The sequence below is a fragment of the Protopterus annectens genome, chromosome 9.part0 (genome assembly GCF_019279795.1).
Source record: "Protopterus annectens isolate FY-2018-M chromosome 9.part0, PAN1.0, whole genome shotgun sequence".
NCBI lineage: Eukaryota > Metazoa > Chordata > Ceratodontiformes > Protopteridae > Protopterus > Protopterus annectens.
In genome coordinates, this window is record NC_056743.1 from 1,471,448,225 (window position 1) to 1,471,468,927 (window position 20,703).

Consider the following 20,703-nt stretch of genomic DNA (forward strand, 5'->3'; position numbering starts at 1 on the left):
TGCATTGTGTGGATAATGAGTGCATGACTCAGTCATTAATTGCTGGCTTCACAATACTATAAATTCAATACTACACACCACTGGATTTGAACCCAGGACTGTGTGTGGTAAAATCTACTGCTTGCATGGCATTTAACAGACTGAGCTATTGAGTCACTGCTACAGCAAGTGCATTTGCAAGATATATGTGCATACATACAGGGTGTGACAATCATTGTCTACATCCATCAGTATGTACACGGCTTTATATGGATGTATATGTTTACTTATATGATGCATGGTAATTGTTATGAACCGTTAATTTTATTATAATAGTTTGAATGCTATGTTGTCTGATAGTGAAACTTATAAACATATCTCTAAGGTTGAGTTATATGGTTTTATTAGCAGTGTTCATGGTTTCCTTTAAAATGCCAAGCTAGATGGAGCTATCCCTGATGATTTGTACAGGCACCTAAAAATTAATTTACCTTTTGTTCCGTTATTTCAGGGTTTACCCAAGATTCACAAGAACATAAGCCATCCTCCGTTTAGACCTATAGTTGCTGGGGAGGAGTGGCTTGTCCAATTATTTAGAGAAAAAGTTGAGACCAATTTTGGACACATATTTTTGTGTTAAAAGATACACAGCAATTTCTTTTTGATTTGTATGTGTTTTCCAAGGATGATGTGTTTACATCTAGTTACCTTTTGGTATCACTTGATGTTGTATCACTGTTCACAGTGATACCTAATCAGATACCTAATCAGCAAGGTATTTTAATGGTCAAGGACTTTATTGAAATGGGAAGTGATCTGGATGCCAGGCAGATTGATCTTATTGTATTTCGCCTTGAGATGGTCTTGGAGAACAACAACTTTAGATTTGACAATAGAATTGACAATAGATATTTCCATCAGAGGCATGGCATAGCTATGGGCATACCTTGTTCCAATAGCTATGCCAATGCAGTTATGGCCGTATGAGAATGCAGGTTTCTAGTGAGTTTGAGATGGTGGGATCATCAAATGAAATTTTACCGATGATTTACGGAGGATTCATGGAATTAGATGAATTTATCTGCTATCTTCATTCCACTACAGACTTTTTGCAGTTCACTGCTACTAAGTCCCATATTGAGATATCCTATTTGAATGTTATGGTGAAGAGGGAGTCTGGTAGTAATAGACTTATTACAAACCTTTATAGGAAGGATTGTTACAAACCTAATTTTCTCCACTGTAGCAGTATGCATCCTAACCATGTGTTTGAGAATGTGGTGAAAGGACAAAAGTTAAGGCCCTCTCGGCTACATGTTAAAAGCCAGGACTTTGAGGAATTTATCGTGACCCTAAAGGATGATTTTGAGGATAGGTTGTATAAAGGGACTGAGATAGCTAAGGGCATTTGTGGTGCCCGTTAGCTTAGGAAGGGTCGTGGGAGACCTTATTTTATGAACCCCACCCAGGAACAATATAACAAGTTAAAAATGACAACACATTAATTCCTATGACTTTTTCCAGTGATATAAATAAGGTCATTGATGTAATTAAAAAGAATTGACATATTTTAAACTTCTTATGCATCTTTTGAAGCATTAGTTGACACATCCCCTAAGTTTTATTACAGGAATTTGGTGAATTTAAAGAGGCTGTTGTGTTATACAGACAAGTTGGACTATAGACAAAGGGGAGAGGGTACCAAATATATGGCACTTGTAATTTCTGCCAATATGTCAGAGAGGGTAATGAGTTTGTTCATCCACAGACAGGGAAGAAATATTTTTAAATGTTATGGCTAACTGTGACACCATGAGCATTGTTTATTTAGCTAACTGTGAGCAATGCAGCTCATTTTATGTTGGCCAAACCAACCATCGGTTTTGTGAATGCATTAGGTACCATATATATTGTATAAATAAAGGTAACACTGTCAATGCCTTGGCTAAACATGTTCAGATGCAAGGTAATGCACAAAGGTTTTATTTTATTGTGTTAGATGTTATATATAAGAATGTTAGGTTAGGCAACACTGAAAATGAAACAGAGAGATGTGAAGCAAGATGGATGCCAAACTAGGTTCTCATATAGGGTTTGGCTTAAATTAATCTGTACCCTTGAAACTTGTTTTAAAAACCAGAAGGCGAAGGAAAAAGTAATGTTTTTCTCCTTTTGCTGGGTTCACTTCTCCAGTGAGTTCAGCTTTAACTATTTAATAGTTTTATTAATTTTAGCTTCTGATTGGTTTGTGTACTATGACTTTGTTATATAAATGTTCAGTGAAGATGCTGTTTTATTAGGGTCTGAAGAAGCTATGATTCCATAACAAAAGCACTTACCAGTTTGCATGTGCATTAATGTGGATTTATTTTAACTGCTGCCTGCTGTTGGCTGCCTACATTATCTTTGGATATTTTAAATTGTGACTGCTGTGTTTTCACACTGGTGCTTTTTTCTGTACTCAGTTTTGGTTCCTGGCTACTAGACTGGTTTGTCTGCTGGTGAATTTTTTTTTTTTTTTATGTTTTAGAGTCTACTGTATGTGTTAATTATTAATTAGAAACTTCTAGGAAATATGCCTACTTTCATTTGCAGAAAGACTTATGCCAAGTCATATTTTTTTTATTTTTTATGCCCCTCTACCAACGATCAGACCACCTATGACCAAATGACCCAGTGTTTACTTCCATAGGTCAATAGGTGAATTGACCATTAGTTTCTAAACAGAGTAATTGCCAGCCATGGGAGGTCATCATCAAGACAGCCATCAGGTATGTGCTTTTTTGGCTGTAACCATAAATCCCATAGTAGTTGATAGGCTTCTTTGCAATACTGACATTTGTATGTCTGCACTGGTTTGATTGCCCAGCTCTGGCTATAGCACATCTTCCTTGTAGCATATCTACCAACTTTTTTATTCAAGATTTCTGAACAGAACCAAACATAATGGTTGGAACAAAGGCTCAAAATCAGGGTAAAACTTTCAATATTATTCTAGATTAGTTAAAAAGTTTATAGGACATGCTTCAGCTTGCATTTTCTGAACAATAAAATGTATAAAACTCTCATGGCTGGCATTATTGACTGACTGTCCTCCTGAGTGACTTAGCAATAATTTTACAAGGGGCAAGGCAAATGTCCCTCAAATCATGGGCATTCTGCAAAGTCAGAAGCAGATGAGAGATCCATCATGGCTCAAATGCTGCTACCATTGCACCTCGGTAGTGCCATACACCCGGCCTCCTCTAGGTGTCAGTATAACAGTAGGCCTAGTTGACTCCTCCCTAGATGGGTGACATGGGATCATCTGTTCATGCTTATCTTCTCCCACCTGCCTCCTCTAGCACCCAGGTCACTAGTCAAACCTGGGTTATCTGGGTCATACTCAGGGCTTTATTCTTCTGTGACATGGACCTGGGCATGCACAAAGTAGGTTTTAATATGTTAGGAGTGCAAAGATATGTTTAATGTTTAGGCAGACAATACTGCAGAATCCTTAATACTACAGATACTATGACCTTAAAATCTCTGCATTTATGTATTATCCTAGATTAATCTCTTTCAAATGCTATTGATGTCAGTTAGTCTGTTCACTTCATGTTATTTTTAAAATATTTCAACATGTTCCAGTTTTTGTAACTGTCTCACTTCTACTTTAGATCAAAAGGTTTAATGCATCACCATGGCCTTGTGAAATGTTGGATGAATATTTGGTTATAGTTCCATCTTTACCTACATACTTTTCAGTGTATCCATTTCTTCTCTGAAAACTTCACTAATGCTTGTTGTTAGCCACGACTTTTCATTTGTAGCAAGCTTGTTAGTATTTTTAGATTGTTCTAGCAGCAACTGTGAAAAACAATTGTTCACATTTTTTTCATGGATAGCATTGTTGAAGTGCCTCCTATAAGCAACTTGAGTTTGAGGTTTGATCCATACAATTTATTTTCCTATTCAGCTCATGCTATATAACTCTATACACACCAGTTTATTGTTTGTTTTTTCTGTGCCTACCTTCATTTCCTATGTATATCTTTTTATACACATTGTATGACTCGCTCTGCAGCCTGCATCATATAACTGCTATGAATGTTCTTCCTGTTATCTTTCCAACAGAACATTCTCTCAATATGACCTTTATTTCAGTTTTATGTGACATTTTCCACATTTAAAGCATTTCTTTTTTTTTGAGAATTAATAGTCTGTAGCCAGCAATATTCTGCTGTAGTTCTAGGATATCACATTAATAATGCTATACTGAATTGTTGTGTACTTGTTACATTTTCCTTAGAGCGCAGGAAAGTTTACATATTGGGTAACACAGTAGTACAGCAGTTGGAACTCTTACATCATGAGGCTTGGTTCTCCTGTTAATTCCTTTTTTATATCTTATCGGCCCCTGTGGTTTGTTGACTATCAGCACTCCCTTCCTTGGAAACTGTCACACAGGCATGAGTTTTGTGATTTTATGTGAGTGCCTGCATCATTGAGGTGTTATACATCCTCACCTGGTATATACATGCTTCCACACATATGCCAATGATGGTTACATTCACTGGTTTGGAGTTCCCTGTTCCTGTAGCCACGGCTATCATGGAAGCCTCCATTTGTGTGCGATACATTTTGCTGACTGAGACTACCATATCCCTCCCCCAGGATAGGCAGATCAGTGATATTCCTCCCCCAGGATAGACACACCAGTGTAAGCCACTCATTCTTATACTCCATTGCCTTTTCCTCCAGATCCTGAGTAATTAGTGGAAGTTAGGTCATCTGGGTAGTAGTAAGGGCTTCGGCTCTCTGTGCTACAGGGCACTGGCCTCTAGTTCACCTATCAGAAAGGGTGCCTTCTCTGAGGACCCTGCTTATCTTTCCTGTAACTGCACAGGATTTGCTGGATGCTATGTTTTCTTTCAGTATCTTGAAGATTTTCTATAGGTGAGATTGGTAACCCTTTAAATTGCCTGTGTGCATCTGTGTATGTGTCTTTGTGTCTGTGTGAGAGCCCCTGAGTACCAAGATGGACTTTGGCTTTAACTGGATAACATGGTTAATCAGAGAATGTATGAATGAATGAATGAATGAATGACCATTTTATATACTTTCACAATATGTATGAAAAATACAAACTTATCTTGTGTTACATTCGTACATCCTTCCTGAAATTAGCATTTCTCAAGTAATTTGTGCAATTGTGCTCTATGTTCATGGACACTTTCATGTTTGTTTCTCTTGTGAAAGCCAAAATACTCTGAAATTATCTTTTAATTTGGATGTTTCATGGAGTCTCTGTTTTCTTTAAATGATAACCGATGTTATTAAACAATCCAACAGGGCATAAATTTGCTGCACCTTACAGTTAACATCATTGGCAATTTTTTGTTCCCCTGAAATGTAATTTACTAAATAGTTTTACTTCATTCTCTCTATATAAACTGAAGGAATCAGATGACTGTGGGTTATATTTTCACACGTTTGTTATGTTATTATAGTTTGATTATTTTTATATGTATGCAAATTTGCCTATGTCACAAGTGATAATTCAATAAAGATATTTGAAAAAAAAAGAAACTAGGGTCTAGTAGTACTTTGAAGGTGCGGTTTAGGGAAACTAGGTTTTCATTCTGTTGAGAGTGAACAATGTTTGAGTGATCATGACAAACCACTTCAGCCATAAAACTCTGGAAAATAAGTAAAACACTGCTTAATAGATAGCTTAAGCAGTTGTCAAACCCCAATGAAATTAATGGAAAACAGTAATTTATACCTAAAAAATGGAAAAATTATAAGGGTAATATGTGGGTGTCTGATTTGTGCAACAAATGCAATATATTGTACTTTGAGATTAGAGAACTCAGTGCAAGACTGTTCGTTTTTCCGCTCATTCTAAAAAGTGCTCCACAAACTATGTTTTGAATACTGACTAGTCTAATCAGATACAAATTATTTTTAGTCAGATGTGTTAAGTTGCTTGTATAAATGGAGGGAAAGAAACTTTTCAGATATTTTCTAGGTATATTTTCACATTTATACATTTTAAGCCACACAACTAAGTTATTGTGCATATTTATATTAAAGTTATTTTTTTAATAAATGAACCTTGTTAATATCTTTATATTTTAAATATTTAAAGTATTTTGGTGAACAAAAAACATTCATGTTCTATAGAATAAATGTTTAAAATAAAATGAAAGTTATGTAACAGATATGAAATGCATCACATTTCTTTTTCAGCAGTCGTCAAGCAAATGCAAACTATGCAGAGTTAATAATGAACGATGTTTGGAGAAATGGTTCCTGCTGTTGGAATATGAAATTCATTTGTGAGAAAAGTAATTACATTTGTATTTGTCATTATATTAGCTGGTTCATTTTAAGAACATACTTTCAAAGCAATAAATGTTTACAATTTCCTTGCATAATTCTGTTAACTACCACTTTGACATGCTCTCCTGAAATGTCATGTTAATAAAATTTGTAATGTCTGCTGCTCATTTTTATTAGCTGGCGAAATTAATGTAAAACCAAGTTATACTAAGCATTTTACAAGAAGAGTCTTATATGAGATAAGCAAAGTACAAATGCATTCAGACCTGATGTTTCCACAAGACAAATGCATTCTTTGCTGGTCCTCCCTGGACTTCCACTTTGTATGTTTAAGTGAATGAAAGTCAACAGGTTTTGAAGACTGACTTAATTAAACCCATGCACACATCAGACAAAAATAACAGTTTCTGCTTGTGTGTATGTCCATTACACTCACATGACAATCCCACAATATGTATAATGCCAACTCCAAGTCTTGCATCTATTGTCCTTCTAGAGAATTAAACCTGCCATCACTTTTTGACATTTCTTTTAGAACGGCATTACAAATTACTTGAAGAAATAGGACAACATCTTCATTCATATCAGGGAGCAGGGGGAGACAGCTCATTGTTGCACCTGTCTGTCTGACAAAGGGGGTGTTGACATATCTGAACGAGAAATACTGAGAAGCTGATGAGGAGGAGAATGTTATACCCAGCATTCATACTCAGGTCTACTTACGAGTTTATCATATTGCAGAGTCCTACTGGAGCAATGACTCATTAAGTGTGAATTTGACTAACTATAATTTGGTTGGCTGGTGCAGTTCTGCACTGCTCCTTTGAATGATATACCAGCCCACACTAGAAAGCAGTACAGACTCATCAAATCACATGCAGATGCACTCACATCACAACCTCAGCACTACCACAGACATGAACAAAGGCACACACACACACACACACACACACACACACACACACACACACACACACACGCGTGCGCACACGCGCACACGCGCACACGCGCACACATGCACACACACACACACACACACACACACACACACACACACACACACACACACACACACACACACACACACACACAGATGTATGTTGTCATTTCTATGGCTCAGCAAAAAGTGCATTTGCCATTTATGCTAGAAGATCAGATGATTGTGGGTTATATTTTTACACCACACATTAGGCTCCATTTTCCAGTATTGGGACTGTAGTGCAATATAAGGGGATGTTACATTCCTGTTTATGCCATCTGTTGCATGAGATGAAAAATCAAGGTCCCATTTGCCTGAGCTGGATGCAACTCAGGTGAATGTAAAAAATCTCATGCTGGTTATGGAAAAGCTTTAGATCTTAAGACACTTGAAGAAGACCTAGGGAGGATGCTTTATTGTTATATTTATACAATCTTACTTTATAATTCATGCATATATTGATACGTCTTAATCTTACCACCACCTTAGCTTTCCTTTTACCCCAGTGACATGGGACAAATAAGGCAGCTGCCCTGAGTGCATGGTGTTTGGGGTACAAACACCACTGACTGATAAGAATATAATGCAGGACTGCAGTCAGAAATGAATGCTGATACTGTATCTGGAGTCATGGCTGAAGCACTGAAGTACTTTGAGTATGGTATTCTAACTGCAGCAAGCCACTTTTTACATTTGTAGCAAGGAGTCTGCTACAGTTTCAGCAGAATAACTTTTTATCTAGTGCCAAATTGGGAAACTGCAATGGGTGCTATTTAAGGTAGCCACAACTATGCTTCATCCACTGTTGTCCCTAGTTTTTTTGGCAAACACTACCATTTTATGTTTATAACATCACGTTTCTTCTTTACTTTATAATATAGCAGTTTGTCACTCCTTCTCCAACAGATACATCATATTGTCAAAAATAATACTTTTATGTTACTTATCAGTTTTGGATCTTATCCCCAGATACAATATATTGTTCATATCAATATCTTTAAAATTATCCCATTTATGGTTTTATTTAAACATATTCTGAAACATCTAATTTTACCAGTTCAACAAACTCTATTGAAATGTTTCTTCGACATTACAAAAATGACCCATTCATTCTTCTCGTACTTTAGATTTCATATTACCATTACTAGGCAACCTATCTAGCAAAGTATACAAAAAGCCCTACCTTTATAAAATCATCATTATTTTCCTGTACAATGCTTGCCTTCCCCTTTTATATCATCCTTTTTTAATTTTCCATAAAATGCTCTTTCCTTCATATTCATTTTCCTTATAATTTTCACTTGTCTTTTTCTTTTTTCTTACCCCTGCCTCTTTCCATATTTCTTCATAATTCTTACATAACAACATTCACACTAGCTGACTTCTTTTTACCTGCACTACTTTTAAAATCCAGAGCAAATGCATTGTAGCCATAAATACAACTGGATTTAACAAATGTGCCCATACATTTTCTCTGTTAGTATAAACTACCCTTCATTTTAAATGGTTTAACCTTGAACCCAACAGCAGTAAAAAATCACCAGGAGCAGGTATACAGATTCCGCCAAGGCAGAAAAACAATCAAAGGTAAAAAACATGCAGAGAAATCTAAAAGCATGGCTTAAAAAGCAAATAAAACTTTAATTGTGCAATTAGGTAAGTGCTTTGAATGGAAAGCACTTACCTACTTGTACAGTTAAAGTTTTTATTTGTTTTTTAAGCTGTGCTTTTGGATTTCTCTGCATGTTTTTTACCTTTTAACCTTGATCCCCCTCAAAAAAATTTCAATAATTCTTTTTCCTACTAAATAGAAGCATAGACACTTATTCTAAGCAAGGAAACTTCCATAACACACATGTATTGTATATGTGTAAATGTATATATTTACACTTTCTTACTGCATAATAACTGAAATACTCTTCACCAAAATGTCCTACAGCATCACAATTTCACATCTTCATTTTCCTCAAATCACCTAATCACCTTTTTCATTCATACTCCACTCATTTTTATTATATCCCCAAAGACTTTACTTTTCTGCTTACACCTTTCATCCATACCTTATTCTTACCTACCATAATCAAATCATCTATGTATGACGGTGCAGTGGTAGCATTGTCGCCTCACAGCAAGAGGTTCCCCAGTTCCCTTCTCAGCTGGGGTGCCTTCTATGTGGAGTTTGCATGTCCTCCCTGCATTCATGTGGGTTTCCTCCAGGTGCTCTGGTTTCCTCCCGCGTTACAAAGGCATACATCTGGAGTCTTTCTCCCCGGCCATCCGCTGAAAATTGACTTCATTCCAAGTTGGACTTTCCTGATTAACAAATGCTAAATAAAATTAAAAAAAATAAAGTAATAAAATAACATCTTAACATCATTCCTTACCTGCCTTTTGTCTTCTTCCAAACCATTAATCCGTATCTGTACAACTGCATTCAACGCCATGACAAACAGACTCAAACTTAATATAGATCCTGTTTTACTCTAAATCTTTACCCTTTTCCCTTCACAACCATTCACCACAACTGACACACATGATTTTTTCCAGTTTCCTATTTTTCCAAAATCGTTCACACTATCAGATGCTTTCTCTACATCGCATGCAATCACTCTCCCTTCACCTTTCTCTTGTATTATGATATCTACCACTTCTTTTACAACAATTTGCATCTCAGTCACCTGCCCATGATTCTCACCAAATACACTGTCACATGTAACTATTTCTATTACCTTCTATATCATTTTCTGAGTTATCTATATAGATATGTTATGGTCTGTGTTACCTAGTGTTTTTTGTATCTAGTTCTTCTCATTATTTCTTTCTTGCATCTTCCACATAAATTTAATTGCCTCTTTACACATTTCCTCTTGTTTAATGCTATCTCCCATCCACTGATTCAAACATCCAAAACCCTTTCTTCTCATTTTAGACATCTCCTTATGAAATCCATAACCCAGTTCATCGGACCCTTAGGTGAACTACTCCTTACTTTCCTTTAATACAAACTCCAATCCTTACTCCTCTCCACCCCTCTACTAACTGACTCTGTATCCTCTTTATATTCCGCCTACATCTCAACACTCTTTTTGACTAATATACTTTTTATATTTACCTTTAGCAATCTCATTGATCTCTTTCTGTTCCTCTCTCATCTCCAATCTGATTCATATTCCCCTTGACCCCTTTAACCTCTTTACTTAAGAAAGGAGACACCTCTTCCTTTTCATACTTTAGTTAACACACCTGTTTATACAGTTTCAGTTTAACTGTCTCCATATTACTGTCATATAGTATTGCTTCCATATTACTAAATTCCTAACTTTTTTCATCTAACAATTTTTTACAGTGTCTCCTTAACTCGTCAGACAGGTCTTTCTTTTTTCTATCTTCCCTGTCCATTTGATAACAGTCCTTATATTTTTTTCCTTTGCATATTATCAACTAGTATGGCCAGTTTCTGTAAAATGAGCTCACAGAAAATTGATCCATCTATAATTTCCTCTGGCATGCAGTATGCTGACATTTTCCGTTATCTCAACTGACAGTCTAACTCCCCTGCTAATCAGTTCTTCAATCTCACCAGTGCTTGCCCAGGCAGTCATATGAAATGTCACTGACACAGCAAGTAACACACTTGCCTTTGGTACAAGATGCTATGGGTTCTGTTGCTACACCAGGTAGATAGATTGCTGAAAATGTAGTGCAGAATTAGAGAGGTGCTTTACTCCTAAGTGTGCCATCATTTGGATGAAATGTGAAACTGAGACCCAATCTGTTTGACAGTCATTTGGATGAGATGTGAAACTGAGACCTACTTTGTTTGACTTGGTGGTGGCTGAGGTGAATGAAAAATATCCCCCAGTATCCATTGGAAAGTGTAGGAGTCCTTTATTTAAAACAAAAATTATTTAAATATGTAAAAATGAACATATTTACAGGAACACACACACACACCACACACACACACACACACACACACACACACACACACACACACACACACACACACACACACAAAACACACACACACACACACACACACACACACACACACACACACGCATGCACGCACACGCATGCACACACACACACACACACACACACACACATATATAGATAGATAGCTATAGATATAGATATCGATATATGGGTTCCCTATTTAATTTCAAAATACTGACATCCTGAATTTCAGCATTTCGAAATTAGAACATTGAAGCCTTGAAATTCCGAAACACCAAAAGCGCAAAATTCAAAATACTAAAGTTCGGAGCTTCTGGTGTTGCAGTGTGTGAATGGATATGTGTAAGTTTAGGTAAGTATGTATGAGTGTGTTGGTTAGGGGCTTTAGTGTATGTTAGTGTGTGTTTTGGCTGTGATTTGTGTGTGCAAGGGGCTGTGAAATGTGTGGGTGTGAGTTACTTTTGTGTGTGTGATTGTGCGATTTCGGAGTTAGTATATATAAGTGGGAGGGTGCAGGGGGATTGTCTGTTTGATTGTGGGGGGACATTGTGTGCATGTGTATGTGTGTGGTGTATTTGTAGTGTAGGTTTGCGATTATTAAGTTTCGTGGTAATGGGGTTTTGGGATTTAAAGCTGTCGGGGTTAGAATTTTGAAATATTGAAATTCTGGATTCCAGTATTTCAAAATTCTATAGTGAATCCATATATATATATATATATATATATATATATATATATATATATATATATATATAAAATCATATTCATATCTATATTGTTTAATGTCATTAATATTCTCAAAAACATGTTCTTCACACAGCTTCTTCCAGAGTTTTACCTCTCTTTTACCTTTAAAAAAATGCTCACTTCCTCCCCATGAAATAAAGAGTTTGTTTCAACTTGATTTTTTATATAGCATGTTCCTCTTTACTGGTAAGTTATTTATTAACAGTCTCCACAGGAAATACTGACACTCTGCTATCTTAGTTCACTATGTATTCATTACTGTAATGGTTTTTACCATTTCTTCTGGTAAATGTTCCCATGAATTTGCATAATAACATTGGTTTATCACATTTTATACCACATTTATTTATTTTATTTTACATTTGTTGACCGGGCTAGTCTGGCTGGATACATGTCCATTTTCAGCAGAGGCCCGAGGAGAAAAGCTCCACTAAACTACTAAGAACATTACATAAAAAATCATTACTGTTAAGGAATAGCATCAATTGAAAGTCATAAGAACACACAGAGCGAAAGATAATAACACAGAGAAACAAACTTACAATATGCAGTTCATTACATGTCAACTATTTTGCTTAACATATACTTAGTTAGATTAGATGAGTAAAAGGTGGAGAAATGAGACAGGTAGTGCATAAGAAGAGTAAGGGGAAAATAGAGAAGAGAAAAGGTTAGTCTGGTGTACTGCAGGAACAAAGCCAATGATTTAGATAGTAAAGTTTAATTTTCTGCTTGAATTGTGGCAGGGATTGAGTCAAAGTTATGTCACTAGGTAAGAGATTCCAAGTTTTACCTATAGTGTTAGTGAAAAGGGAAGCACCTGCTGCATTGTTTACCTTTATTGATTTTGTCATGAGTTTACTAGAGGAGCGAAGTGAGTTCAGATTGCTGTAAGGGGTTAGAAGTTGAGAGAGTATTGGGGTGTTGTCAGGTATGTGTAATATGTTGTGGGCTATAGTGAGTTGAGGAATTATTAGGTAGTTTTGAAATTCGAGCCAGCCGAGTTGTTTTAGGTTAATACAATGGTGAGTCCTAAATGGGTTACTAGTGGCAAAACGAGCTATGTTGTTATAGCAAGTTACAAGTTTGTTTAGATTGATTTTCTTAAGGTTTGTGTAAATTGGGGAAGCGTAAAGGAGAGTAGATAGGAGATGAGATTGTGCAATTTTGATTCTGGTTGCTGGGGTTAGGAAAGGTTTGATGCGATAAAGGGATCCAATTTTTCTGTTTACAATCTTGATGGTGTTGTTAATGTGCTGATCGAAGGAAAGATTGTTGTCAATGGTTATTCCTAATAGTTTAGTAGTTGGGTCAGGTGAGATGATAGTGCCATTATTTGAAGAGATGGTAAAGTTTAATGGGGGAGATCGAGAGGTGGGTGAAAAGAGGAGGAGTTTAGTTTTTTTGGCATTTAGTAGGAGAAACCGTCTAGAAAACCAAGTTTCTACTGTGTTAAAGGTATTTTGGGTCACTGAGCTCAGTTCAGTAGAGGAGGGTGCTGAGCAGATAAGGGTAGAATCATCTGCGTATTGTATGCAGGTAGCTTGTGGGATAGCAGCCTGAAGATCGTTAATAAAGAGGGAGAACAGAAGTGGACCCAGAATGGAGCCCTGGGGAACTCCAATGGAAATAGGCAGGAGTGATGAGATATGGTTTTCCCATATTACTGCTTGTTGTCTGTTGTTAAGATAAGATTTAAACCAGTCAGTGGCTAGTTTATCACAAGATAGGGATTCAAGAATGTTGATTAAGAGAGAGTGGTTGACCATGTCGAAAGCTTTCGAGAGATCAATGAAAAGTGCAGAAGAGAGTGTATTGTTGTTTCGATTTTTATTGATAGTATCTACAAAGGATAGAAGGGCAGTGGTGGTACTGTGGTGGGGTCTGAAACCATGCTGGCAGTTTGCTATTATGTTGTGATGAGAGAGATAGTGTACGAGTTGCTGATGTATACATTTTTCCATAATTTTTGCTAGGGGTGAGAGAAGGGCAATTGGTCTATAGTTTGAAAGGTCAAGGGAGTTACCACCTTTGTGCAGTGGGATAATGTAGGAGACTTTCCAGATATCAGGGATGGTTCCTTCTAGGATAGTTCTGTTGATAAGTAAGGATATAGGATAAGCAGTTTCTTTGGCAACTTTCTGAAGGAAAAGAGAAGGGAGTTTGTCAGCAGAAGGGGTGCAGGGTTTCAGTTTATGAATGAGTTTGTAGATAAAAGATGTAGATATAGGTTTTAGAGAGAAGTTGAAAAGGGAGCTAGTTTTGTTAGTTGGTATATGAGAGTTGTTAGGGTTCATTTGTTTGGCTAGGGATTGAATAGTTTCAGAGAAAAGAGTTGAAGGCATTAGCAGTCTGGAGAGGGGTGTCTGGGTCTGAATTTTGAGGGGAAGGAGTTTTAGCAGTTCCTGGGGAAAGAAGTCTGTTTACTGATGACCAGAACTGTTTAGAGTTGTTAATATGAGTTTCCTGAAGATTACAGTAGAAGTTTTTCTTGTCAGAGAGTATTGATTTTTTTGCTAGATTTCTAAGATGGCAGAAATTAATAAAATCAGGGTTTAGTCTATAGCATCTCCATTTTGTCCATGCTGCGTTTCTAGCATGCATAAGTTTTTTAGTTTTGGTTGTCAGCCATGGGGCAGATTTGGTCTTTACTCTAATAGAGCGTTCTGGAGCATGTTTATCAAGTATTGATAGGAATGTAGTATTAAAGAATAGTACTGCTTCCTCCAGGGGAAGTGATTTTAAGCAATTCCAATTACATGCTCTCAGTTCAGTTTTAAAAAGGTCTATATTAAAGTGCTTGACAGATCGAATTAGTCTTGTATTTGGGAGGTTAACATATTCTGATTTTTGTCTAGTGATGTAGGTTAGGCAGTGGTCGCTGATGTCGTCAGGCATAGTCCCTACTTTATATTGTTTGCTAGCTTTATTTGTGAGTATCCAGTCCAGTATACTCTCTCTCTTACTGGGCTTATTGACTCTTGTAGTTGAGGTAATAGTTTGTGAGAAACCATGTAGGTTAATATGAGAGGAGGGATTGTCAGCATTAATAGTGTTCCAGTCTATGTTAACGTCGCCGAGAATTATGGTTTCTTGGGGGTAGGTGATAGAAACCCAACTTAGAAATTCTTCTAATATTGGAATGTTGTTACCTGGGGGAAGATACAAAGAAATAATGTAAATGGATTTTTTGTTATTAAGTTGGAGTTTAACAATGATGGCTTCTATTTTGCTGTTTTGGTTTGGGTATGCTGGTTGAGTGGAGATGATCTTTCTCTATATCATCATTTTTTTTATTTTTCATATTAGTATTTTTTCTTCATAGTTTTTAATTTCTTCATTTGTATATTCTTTTTCATTCTTTCGTATTCTTTTCAGCTCTCAAAACATTTTGTACTTATATTCTTACAATTCATTTCTCATTCTCTTCCTTTACCCACTTTATTACTCTATACATGTTTAAAGAAGCAGAATAAACAACTGGATTTAGTAACCCCAATCACCTCATTCATCTTTACTCATATGTAACACACCTCTTTTCAGTGAAAAGACCAATTGCGTAATTTACTTTTCATATTTTTCTGTGATTATATAAATGTTTGGCATATTTAATTTTTCCATTAATACAGAATTCACCTGATAAGCCTTTTCCAGAATGATAATCTATGTGCACTCCACAGAATACATATTTGTTTCATTTCTTTTAGCAAAGCCTCCCATTGCATCATAACTACATCATTTTCCACAAATTTTATTCCTAATAAAGATGCTTCATTCATTCAAAAATGCACTTAACCACTTTTTACCATATCACCCAAACCCTAACTTTTATTTTTATAAATCACCATTTTATTTTTATTCAGGGCCATTCCAATTTCCTTTAAATATCTATTTAGACAAACTAAAACTTCCCTCATTCATATTTTGTTCTTAGCAACTACCACTATGTCATCTGAGTATGTCAAAATGACTGGAATCACCATTTCCTTTTGCATCACATATGTAGCATCTTTCATTTTATAAGCTACTTTACTCACTATTGCATTAATTGTGAATGCAAACAATATTCCACTCGTGGGACATCCTTATACCACACTTCGTGCATAATTTTCACTCAGCCACCCTTTCACTAACACTCTTACTCTACTGTTTTGATGTGCTGATATACAAATTCTCCTACTTCGGTTACCTATTCCGATCTTCTCCATAACATCCCACAATGCACCATGTCCTACTGCATTGAATGCCTTGCTAATATTACATACTATAAGTTTCACATCCTTTCTTTTATTTATACTATCATCCATAATTTCTCTCACAACCAGTAGCAATTCTTGGCATCCTTTCCCTTTCATACCATATTTACGTTCTTCTGTAATATCCCTCATCCTTCCTTCCATTCGGTATTATTCTCATAAAATGTTTTATAATATGTGTTATTCAATGTGATGGGTGTCTGAATTTTTATTTAATTCTTCTAACTTTCTCCTATGTAACCACAGTAAGTAAAACACACTAAATCAAATAAAATCAAAAACAAAAAAGGTGATAAACTTGGGAAATCAAACTGTTTAATGCAAAAAGAAACAGTAAGCGTTGTCATCATCATACAAGACTTTTTCAAACTGGCATACTTTCTTTTGCTCCAGTTATTTAAATACTTAAACAACATCACATGACAATCATCACATGACAAAAGCATTACACTGTTGATGTTCAAGCTTCTTCCTCTTAAGATAAGCAATGAAATCTTCATGGTTATTCAAACTAGGTGGATGGCAAGCATTCAACTTCACCTGCCACAAATAGTCACACCATCCTAACTCATCTTCTGTATTAAATTTGTTTTTCTTGGCCATTAATCTCATCTAATACTAACAATTTGAAATTAATTTTGCATTTGCCCAATTTATAATGTTTGGCCAAAGCATTTCTTTCATCACAAGTTGCTGTTGCATATCTGTGTTCATATATATGCTTATACAACTCCCTACTCATTAAACCTACATAGAAGGCAGGAAAGGACATGCATTTTACTAAATAAACTACAAATTTTGATTTGCACACATAAGAACATTCGATTCTAATATCAATAGTATTAATATTTATAACATTAGATTAAACATACAAAACAATCCCACAATTTGCAATTTAGACATTTAAACATACCTACCCACATAAACTTTAATATCCAAGTGCATAACCCTTCATAAACAAACCCTTCCTTCAACCATTTATACAGTACATTTACAAATACTCTCTTTGCCAATTCATTCATTTGCTATGCATTCCACACCCTATACAAACTAAGCCTAATACTGAATCAACATTTACTTTCCTAAGTACTTCATCCAATTCACTAATAGTAATTTCTTTTTCAACTTCTCCTTAACTTGTACTGGATTTTTTGATTATTTTTTTTTTTTTGCTTTCTATTCTCTCTTACTTTCCTTCTTTTTACTCATGCATATTTTCTACATGCTGTACTACAATACTTTTAATACTCATAATTTGCTCTTGTGTTCTTTATAACTCTCCTTTTACATTTTTCATTTCCCTCATTATATTAACTCACTCCTTTACTATTTTATCCAAATATGCAAATACCTCTTCCCTTCTCTTTTGTAAATAATGTCTCCGTCTAGACAGTAATATAGTATTTTTTCTTGATTTCTTGTATATATTTCTTTTTCCATATCATAATATTCTTTTGTATTATTCTCTAAATTTGCTAATATATTTCTATACATTTTTACATACTTCACCTTCTCTACCTTTCTTACATCATCCTGCCTTTGGGGAAAACTCTTGTTATACTTGTTTTTAAATTCAATTCATCACTCAGATATTTTTTATAGAAGTCATTCATGGTTATATGATTTTTCCATAACTGCAATACTTCTCACTCTCCAATTTCATCCCAACATTTCTCATTTATTCTTTTTATTCCCTTTACTATTTAATATGCTGTCTTTCTTACATCACCTACATCCATTTTGCTAAATGGTCTAAAAACCTGTCACAGCTGTATCACCATCTGCAGTCCTTGCCCCACTTCTATAAGTCCATTGACTTTTGTTCCCTTTCTTTTTATATTTTCCCCTTAAATCAGAATTAAAGACACCTGCAATTATAATTTCCATTTTAAACACCACATAGTCAAATATTTTATTAAACAGATTCTCTCTTTTATTGCTAGCTATATATGCATATGTTGTTTGTCTTTCGGCTTTTCCCAGTTAGGGGTTGCCACAGTCCGCTAATGATTGGCAGTAAATTTTTATGGTGCCAAGTTGCCAGCCCGATGCCCAACCTTCACCGAAGGCACTCCCATTTACGGCCATGTCTTTCAAATGCCATTTGACTGCAGGGAGGACATGCAGACTCCACACAGAAGGCACTCCAGCTGAGAATCGAACAGGAGAACCTCTTGCTGTGAGGCAACAACGCAACCATCTTGTCTTCACCTCATATCTACAACAGTGAACGTTCTGATCCTTACCAACCTTACATCTATTATTTTCACTGTTTTGCTATACAATGCAGTCACTCCAGAGCAACATTCACTTCCTAAGTTCCATATTATGTTTCAAACCCACATTTTTTTCTCTTTGAAGTTTTTCTTAACTTGTCAGGTATCCCCTAACAAAGTAACATCCATATCACATTTAGTGCACCATTCCAGTATATCCATCCTTCTTATAGTATTATTAATGCAATTCACATTTACTGAAAGTACTCTAAAATTGTTGCTTTTCCTTTTTTTAAGTTTAGGGAAAATATTTTTACATTTTCATTTTCGCATTTTATACTTTCCCCAGTAGAATATTTTTCCTGGCTTTATGTACTAATACTCCTTGATCCTCAGAAGCAGATTTTTCACTGGCTAGAACTTCAAAAAACATTTGATGTCAATTCCTTCTCCTGGCCTCTTTTCCTGCATGCACTGTCTCCCCACATTTTTCTCTCTGTATTTTTTTCTTCTTTTACAGTTTCTTCTTCGCCCAGTTCACCCTCTCTCCCAGCCTCTTGTTCTCATTCTTTATGTATGTTTTCTTCCCTTTCCCCTTCTTTTTCATCATTTACTGTTTACTCTTGACAATCCTTCCAAAATTATCCTTTTTTATGCAACCTGCATTCAGGAACACACTTTCTTGCAGTACTTCTTTTTCCCCACACTGATTACATTGTACCTTGTCACAATCATTAATTAAATGATAAAAGTCCACACAAAAGAAAAATGATTTAGGCTGGCCAGCATATATTAATGTAGCTCTATGACCAGCCTCAAAAATATCACTTGGCAAGGGTTTCACCATGTCGTTTTCACATTTCCAAACAATTTCCAATGTCTGCCCTCCATTCCATAAGTTTGTCTCATCTCTAACTTTCACAGTATTATCAATAGTTTTACACAAACCCTGAATTATTTTTTTAGCCTCATCTTCTTCCAGTTCATCAGTTCTAAGAATTTTTTTTAACATTTATGTTACAACAAGACAACAAATGATTGTTTTAGTTCCAGGAATGTTATCATCAGTCCATTCAAATTCAGAACTATTACCAAATTTTCCCATACATAATATTTGTTTATTGCAGTGCCAGTTTTTGTTCTTATTCTCACAGTTGGCCTTATCTTCTTTTTAAAACACTTTTGCTTACAGTATGTGGCTAATTTCCATTTTTGCCAGCTGCTGCTGCTGTATACGTTTTAGTTACTGCATTATCTGCTGCCAGAAAACCAGACCCCTTCTCAGTTTGTTGCTGCTTTCCTCTTTTACTTTCTGTCACTGCTGAATAAGTTTTTACTGCTGCATTCTCTGCTGCAAATTCACCTGGTTCCTTTTCCATATCCTCTGCACATCCAAAAGGGTATCAGATATTTCACCCCATGAAACAGTAGAACTCTCACCTGGATATCCAGCTCAAGTATTTTTAACAAAACATCATCTACAAGCCAGTTCTGTTATCTGTATCACTTCCATGGGCTCAGTTACTTCTTTCTCCAAGCAGAGAGCTAAACACTGTTCATTTGTAACATCCACCGCACAAGAACCTTTGTTTACATTGTGAAATTTCAAATTAAACAAATTTTCCTCAAGTTTTTACGTTCCGCCTCCAAATTCTCCATATCTTTTCTTTCCTCCTCCATGTTACTTCTTCCCTTAGGCCTCTTCCTTGCTGCTGTAGGAGCCATCTTACACCATCTAGCAGCTCCCCATACTTTTAAAGCATTAACAGTACTTAAATTAACCTTACTGGGTTCATCTTCACCTTTATATTACAAATCAATACTCTCATTGATACAATAACCACAGCATCAAATATCTTAATATCTATGGTTTTATTCAACTCTGAAATGCCAGAATATACATCTTTACCTACAGTCTACACTATCTGTTTCCCTCATAATAATTCAGAATTGTCTCTGTTTTCCTTTTCCAAGCAAAGAGTAAAAACTTCACACACGCAAACAATTCATTAAAAGCTACAAGAAAGACTCAGCCAAGCTGAAATCTTTAATATCTAATACCTTAAACCTCCTGTAGTGAAGGTCTATGGGATATATGAAAATGACCCCTTAAAGACATACCAGTGTTTCAGCTACCTGGCTTCTGAATACTCGTGACTTTTTTTATTTACTTTTTAAATCTTTATGGTTACATTAAGGACAACAAAGCTACATGTGTCTTCCACTCCATCTTCCTCCC